The following is a 7211-nucleotide window of genomic DNA, read 5'->3' as shown; positions in this document are numbered from 1 at the left end:
AACCACATAAGGATGGACGAAAAAATCGTGACATTCCTCCTACCTGGGATAGCAGTTGTCCTCAGTTGCATCATATCAACCGCCCGTGTTTGAAAGTAAGATTGGATGATGTTGGGATAGGCGTGAAAAAATCGCTCAGGCATCCATTTAGCATTTTCGAGAGAGTGATTTTTGAAGGTCAAAAGATAAATATTATATATAGTACCTGTGCGAGTAGTAGTGGTCTCATGGTCAATAATAGCCTCAAGTTGAAGTTCTTCTACTTGGTCAACAAGACTAGGATGTGTAGGAATTGGTCCCCTATAAGGCCTCAAAAAACTAATATGAAAAGAATTATGAATTCTCCAATGAGAAGGAAGTGAGAGCCTATATGCTAGGTCATTAATCTTATGAGTAATTTTAAAAGGACCATAAAAACGAGGAGCTAACTTAACAACAGGATTAGTCTCAACACTTTAAAGACGTCTCTTTTCAATACGAAGCAAAACATATTGACCTTCTTGAAAAACCATGTGCTTCCTTTTCTTATTAGCTTGTTTAATGTATTTCTCTTGTGCATTAGAAATAGCTTTACGAACCTTCTCTAAGAATGGTGCACCTTGTTCGTTTCTTCTTAATTCTTGCATTTCTTGCCTTGAGAAACCGGCTCTCTCTCTCTCTCTCTCTCTCTCTCTCTCTCTCTCTCTCTCTCTCTCTCAAAATGGCGCTCTCTATCTCAAAAAATGAGAAAATTAAAAGTTGAAATAAAGTGACCCTCATCAACTGGCATTGCAGAGGTGAGGATAGGTGGGGACACCTTTGCACATGCTCATAAAGGAAGGCGACAGAGAGAGAAGAGACTCGACTAGGAGAGAAAAAAGAGTATCAAAAAACACACCACATGTAGAGAGGGAAAGCAAGCCCTGTAATATATAGAAAGAAGGGTCAATCGCTTTGTGTAAAACAACTAATCAGACTCCTCAATAAATCCCAACATGATTACATTCATAGGCACAAACACATAACACCCATAATACACTAGCTCATTATTTAACATGGTTTATCACCTGTAGTACCAATAACACTAGCATGGCCCAAATGCATATATACCAATAAGATTAGCCCATCAGTATTAATGTAGTATCACCCATGTTACCAACTACAAGCACGATACAGTGGTATCTCTTGCATCCCCGATCAACCATAGAGTGGACTTCCTAACATCCCTCTTGCTTGGGTTTGCAACTATTTGCTTAAATAAGCTGATGAGGTCTCGACAGGTGTGGAAAAATTGCTTAGGCACTAAGCATCATCTCTAGAGTGAATAAATTGCATACCGTTATGATAATGAGAAATTTAATGAACAACAAATCTTTATTATCAAATTCCTTAACATCTTTACCATCCCATTACAGTATGACATCAATCAAAAAGGACAACAACAAAGGTCAGTGTTCTAAAATTTCTTTCAATGTGAAAGGAAAGTAACATATACTCATTGGTGGGGCTAACTGTGAGATATATGTACATCATTATCTAATCACACTTAGAATTTGTGGTCTCGATTCTCGGTAGTAATATATATATCGTCTTCAATCTAGAGGATACACCTGACATTAAACTACCATGTTTCAATATATATCTTCTTTAGTCTAGAGGATACACCTGACATTAAACTACCATGACTGTTTGCTTTATTCTCTAAGATAGTTTTTTTTAAAAATATTTAGGAGCGTATATATATTATCCTAGATTAAAAGTCATTTAAAATGGTCATTCTAAGTGTGTCATTGATAAGGAAATTCACATGTTGTATCGCATGAAGTTTCTAGAGTGTTTGTAGCTATAATCTCCCTCTAGCTCCTTCTTGCTTCGCAAGAGTACCACCTATAACTAATTCCAAAGCTATAGACTTTACCTTAATTGACAATTTTCCTCTTACTTGACAAGAGTACCATAGTCTATTTAAATTCGATGTTTGGTAGCATTAGCTAAGATAAATACCTATCATCTACAAAAGTAGTACTAATACTTCTTGTTCTTTCTCATGATTTGATGGAAATATTAAAGATGTCTAAGATAGTAATATGTGATACTAGAAAATGAGCTCTTAACTTTATAATATAATACGATATCCTCTACAAAAAGTAGTACTAATACTTGTTGTACTTTGTCATCATTTGATGGAAATATTAAAGATGTCTAAGATAGTAATATGTGATACTAGTAAATGAGCTCTTAACTTTATAATATAATACGATATCCTCTACAAAAAGTAGTACTAATACTTGTTGTTCTTTCTCATTTGCTGGAAATATTAAAGATGTCTAAGATAGTAATATGTGATACTAGTAAATGAGCTCTTAACTTTATAATATAATACGATATCCTCTACAAAAAGTAGTACTAATACTTGTTGTTCTTTCTCAACATTTGATGGAAATATTAAAGATGTCTAAGATAGTAATATGTGAAACTAGAAAATGAGCTCTTAACTTTATAATATAATATACTAATACTTATTGTTCTTTCTCATTACTTGATGGAAATATTAAAAATGTCTAAGATAGTAATATGTGATACTAGAAAATAAGCTCTTAGCTTTATAATATAATACGATATCCTCTACAAAAAGTAGTACTAGTACTTGTTCTTTTTTGAGATCATTTGATGGAAATATTAAAGATGTCTAAGATAGTAATATGTGATACTAGTAAATGAGCTTTAACTTTATAATAAATACGATATCCTCTACAAAAAGTAGTGTTAACCACGTATTGGTTAACACAATCCTATCAACAACTATGTTTGCCCACTTATGTAATGGGTGCCCGTGCTATATTGTAAATCCCGTCAATTGATGAGAGAAACACCCTAAAGACGCTCCCAACAAAAGTATTGAGCTTGTGGATAACTCCGCCGATCCTCGCGTGAACTCGAGGACAACCGACAAAAACACTATGGTTGGGGGAGAAGGGAGCGTGGATCCTCCAGGGAAGTATACCCACCCAAGGATGAGTCGACCTCATTGGCTAGACATGCAAGACCTATGCTCTACACAGTGTCTACCGTGCTCTCTGACCACCACCTAGCACCGCAGTACCCCTACAGGCCTCACTCACACCACACACACCACTCACACCACACACACCACTCACACCTCACTTACCTCGCTCACACAAAGAGATAGACAAAACACCAACAGAGCAGAACGCTACAATCACAATACCAAAAGGAATGATACAAGGGAGACTCCGCTCCAATGAACAAATGTGCTAGCATGAAGGTGATACACCAAAGAGCATCCTCCTCTGTGAGAGTGTGTCCCAGACTGTGTGTATGTTGTCGAGAGAGTGCTCCCCTTAACTCCTCCTTGGGTGTCCTCCTCCTCGGGTGGTGCTTAAGAGGATATCGAAGAGGATCTCTCCCTGCCTTGGGAAAGGGAGAGGGGTGTTGCCTCCATGAGTGCCATCGGAGTTGGTCATGCACTTATGAGATGTCGAAGGGGACTAACGTTCAGAGGGGTCGAAGAGCACTGGCGGTTGGAGGGCACTGGCGGTGACGGTGGTTGAAGTCATCGGAGGGCACTAACGGTCGGAGTGGTCAGAGCAGTCGGATAGCACCAGAGCGGTCGGAGTGGTCACACCGGTGGTGACGACGGTTGGAGCGGTCGGAGAGGCACTGGCGGTCAGAGTGGTGGTCGGAGATGTCGGAGGTGAACTCTTGGTGGAGTGTGGAGGACCTGGCTTCCCGTGGTCCACAGCCCACTACTACTCAATTCACCGTCCCGATGAATGCCATAGAAAAAACATAGGTGGTTCTCTGGCACTAGCCTTCGAGCAAAACATCCGAAAGAAGCAGGCTCCCATGCATACCTCATACAATGATCCTTCCAGGCAAACCTTCTAGAGAGATACAAAATAAATAAAAATGAAGCCATTTCTGAGAGCTCCTGGGCACTTCATCCAGCAAGCTATTTCTGAGAGCTCCTGGGCACTTCATCCAGCAAGCTATTTCTGAGAGCTCTTGGGCACTTCATCCAGCAAGCTATTTCTGAGAGTTCCTGGGCACTTCATCTAGCAAGCTAGCACTAACTATATTACCATGTCGTCCCTTGGGCGAAGCATCCGGCAGAAAGGTTAACATCAACAAAAGCACAAAACCAATCTAAACAATAATCATCACTGGCCACTTCATTCGGGAAAAACTTCTGGTAGCACGAAGTCCAGGCATACAAGATATAAAATAAAATCTCGCCATGGCTAGTATATAAAAGATTCGCTTCTCATTAATGGAAAAGACTTTCTTCCCCCAAGCAGCAGTAGCACATGCCATGGTAGCCTCCAAGAGAACTTGTGCTTCCAGGGTCAAGACTACTCATAAACTACTATAGAGATAGCCATACCAAGGACTCTATAGCCAAAGAGAAGGGCTGCACATGCACATGTTGTGTTATGGTACTGCAGAGCAATGAAGAAGGGGCGTGCCTTTGAGAGTTTCTCTACAACCTAGCTGCACCCCATGCCAAGAGCTCTTTAACACATTCAGATGATCCTCCACATGCTGCAAAATGCAATGACGTGCTTCCAAAACCACAGTCGCTTCCACCAGATCTTGTGGTCGGTGCACACATGAGAGACCCCTTAAAAGCAAGCGGACTACTATAGAATGGCTGAACCGGGCTGCCAAGTGTAGAGGTGTAGCTCCACATGTTTGTGCCATTGTGGGCATCTGGGCGCAACATCCAAAACTCATGGGACACAATCAAGGTGGCCGCTCTTTGCTACATAATGGAGGCATGTCCTCCCATTGGGAGCATCAAACATGAGGATATCATCTCCCAAGGCCACAAGCCACTCAATGCAAAATACCCTTCCATTTTTAATAAGCAAGCATGAGAGGCATTTGTCTATGATGATTCCTTGCTTTCAATGACACCCCCTTCTCCAAACAACAATAAAAGCACCTCAGATTGGCCATAAGAGGTAGCATAATGCAAAGGTGAGAGGTGGCAGTTATGAGAGGGTGCCGATGGGGAGTGACGGGAGGGGGGTGGTGACCGCACAACACGGAGGGAAGTGAGGGTAGTGAGAGAGGGTGTGGGGGGTCGGGTAAGTTGACGAGACGAGTAAGGTGAGAGGGTGCCGATGGGGAGTGACGGGAGGGGGGCGGTGACCACACAACACGGAGGGAAGTGAGGGCAGTGAGAGAGGGTGTGGGGGTCGGGTAAGTTGACGAGACGAGTAAGGTGAGAGGGGGGGGTTGGTCAGGCGGGTGGGGGAAAGGGGGGTGGTTGGTTTGTGGGTGGGGTGGGGGGAAAAGGCATGGTCGATGAGGGGTGAAGTAAGAGGGGAGCAACCTTTTGGTTTGTTTTTTTTATTATAACTATTATTATCACACACACACACACACACACACACACACACACACACACACATTTCAGGGGGGAATGGTGTGGTAGGGCGTGGCAGGAAGGTTTGCCTAGAGTACAAATCCAAGAGGTTGGTCAAAGAACTCAGCTTGACAATGTGCTAAAATTTATCAATCTCCTTTCTTTCTAAATGAACTGCCCTCAGTAAGTCGGGCATGGCCTCCTCTTGGTGGCTGGCATAAGATGGTAGAACGGCTTCCACATAGCAGAACACTGTGGGAGTGACTAAACACCGTGGTGAGGCTGAATGACATTTCCCATCCATGAAGAAGGAATTTGGAGACTGCACAAGAGGTTTCAATTTGCATTTTTTTTTCTCCACCTCTGCTAGAGGGTGCAGTAAGTCAATGTCATTAGAGAGAACCATGATGATCGTCGAGGGAGGAAGGTTGAGGATATCTCGTTTTAGCACTATGCGATGGCCTGCAGCACACAAGCTCCAGCAATGGTGCACAGCTGCGCAAAAGAGAGGAGGACGAAGGGGGGTGATTGTTGCACAGGGGAGGGGATGCTGGAGGGGTTTGGGGTTGACGCACGAGAGAGGGGGCGGGTGAGGCGGCAGAGAAGGAGACGGGGGAGTGGGGGGTGGTGAGTGCAGTGAAGGGGGCGGGTGAGGCGGCAGAGAAGGAGACGGGGGAGTGGGGGGTGGTGAGTGCAGTGAAGGGGTGGGGGGTTGCACACATGAGACAGAGGACGGGTGAGGGGGCTGATGAGTTGGCAAAGGGGATGGCTAAGCATAGGCGGTGAGGCAGGGTGATGAGTCAGAGGGGGCGGGCTAGGTTGTGGGAGAGGAGAGAGGGAGAGGGGGGTGAGGCGGCGAGAGAGGGAGGTTGGGGTGGTTGGGTTGGTCGGTGAGGGGGAAAGAGAGTGTTAGTGAGCGTTGGGGGTTGACGGCGGTGAGTGATAGATAAGGGGGGGTTGAGGTTCAGTGAGGTGAGGGTTACAAGAGGTGGGGTCGGTTAAGAGGGAGAGGGTGGTCGATGAGAGAGGGGGCACGGGTGAGTGAGCAAGGAGGGCTGGTCGGTGCGGAATGACGTGAGGGGGAGAGAGCTGCGGAATGACGTGAGGGGGAGAGAGCTGCAGAATGACGTGAGGGGGAGAGAGCTGCGGGGGGAGAGAAGCAATGGGGGGTGGGGCGGTTGGTCGATGGGAGAAGAGTGAGGGATCAAGGGAGTGTATGGTCGGTGTGAGGTGAGGGGTAGGTGAGGGGGGTGAAGAGTGTGTGGTTGGTGAGAGGAGTGAAGGGGGGGGGTCGGTGGGTGAGGGAGGGAGAGAGAGGGAGGGGGTGGTCAGTGAGGAGAGAGAGAGAGAGGAGTGGTTGGTCGGTGAGTTGAGTGTGAGGGGGGTGGTCGGTGGGATGAGTGAAAGGGGAGTGGTCGGTGGGATGAGTGAAAGGGGAGTGGTCGGTGGGTGAAGTAAGGGGGAAAAGAGAGAAATAGAAAGAGTGAGGTGGCGGGTGTTTTTGTTTTTGTTTTTTGGGGTTTTTTGTTTTGTTTTTTAATAGAAAAAAGAAAACTAAGATGGGGGAGCCGATGTTTTTTTGGGAAAAAATGATTTTTTGGAAAAATAAAGTAGAATAAATATTGAGGGAGGTTTTTTTTGGGAAAGAAAAAAAAATACAAAGGGGGGTTTTTTTTTGGCTTGATCGGGGAGAAGGGGAGGTTGGGTTGGTCAGTGAGGAGAGTTTAGGGGAGAAGAGAGAGGGAAGGGGAGAAGAGAGAGGAAAAGGGTGGGTGACGAGTGAGAGATTGGTCGGTGAGGAGGTTGGGTGAGAGAGATTTTTTATTTTTATTTTGTGTCT

General features: G+C 44.8%; 1 pseudogene; it reads right to left on the bottom strand.

The window, feature by feature from the left end:
- Nucleotides 1–5520: 5520 nt before the first annotated feature.
- LOC147612995 (small ribosomal subunit protein eS27y pseudogene) lies at nt 5521–5814 on the bottom strand (annotated as a pseudogene).
- Between the last annotated feature and the right edge of the window lie 1397 nt (nt 5815–7211).

This window comes from Cibotium barometz, chromosome 44 (assembly GCF_041138505.1).
Source record: "Cibotium barometz isolate CiBa-2024 chromosome 44, ASM4113850v1, whole genome shotgun sequence".
Taxonomy (NCBI): domain Eukaryota; kingdom Viridiplantae; phylum Streptophyta; class Polypodiopsida; order Cyatheales; family Cibotiaceae; genus Cibotium; species Cibotium barometz.
The sequence above is the reverse complement of the archived record's forward strand: the minus strand, read 5'-3'. Positions and strand labels throughout refer to the sequence as shown.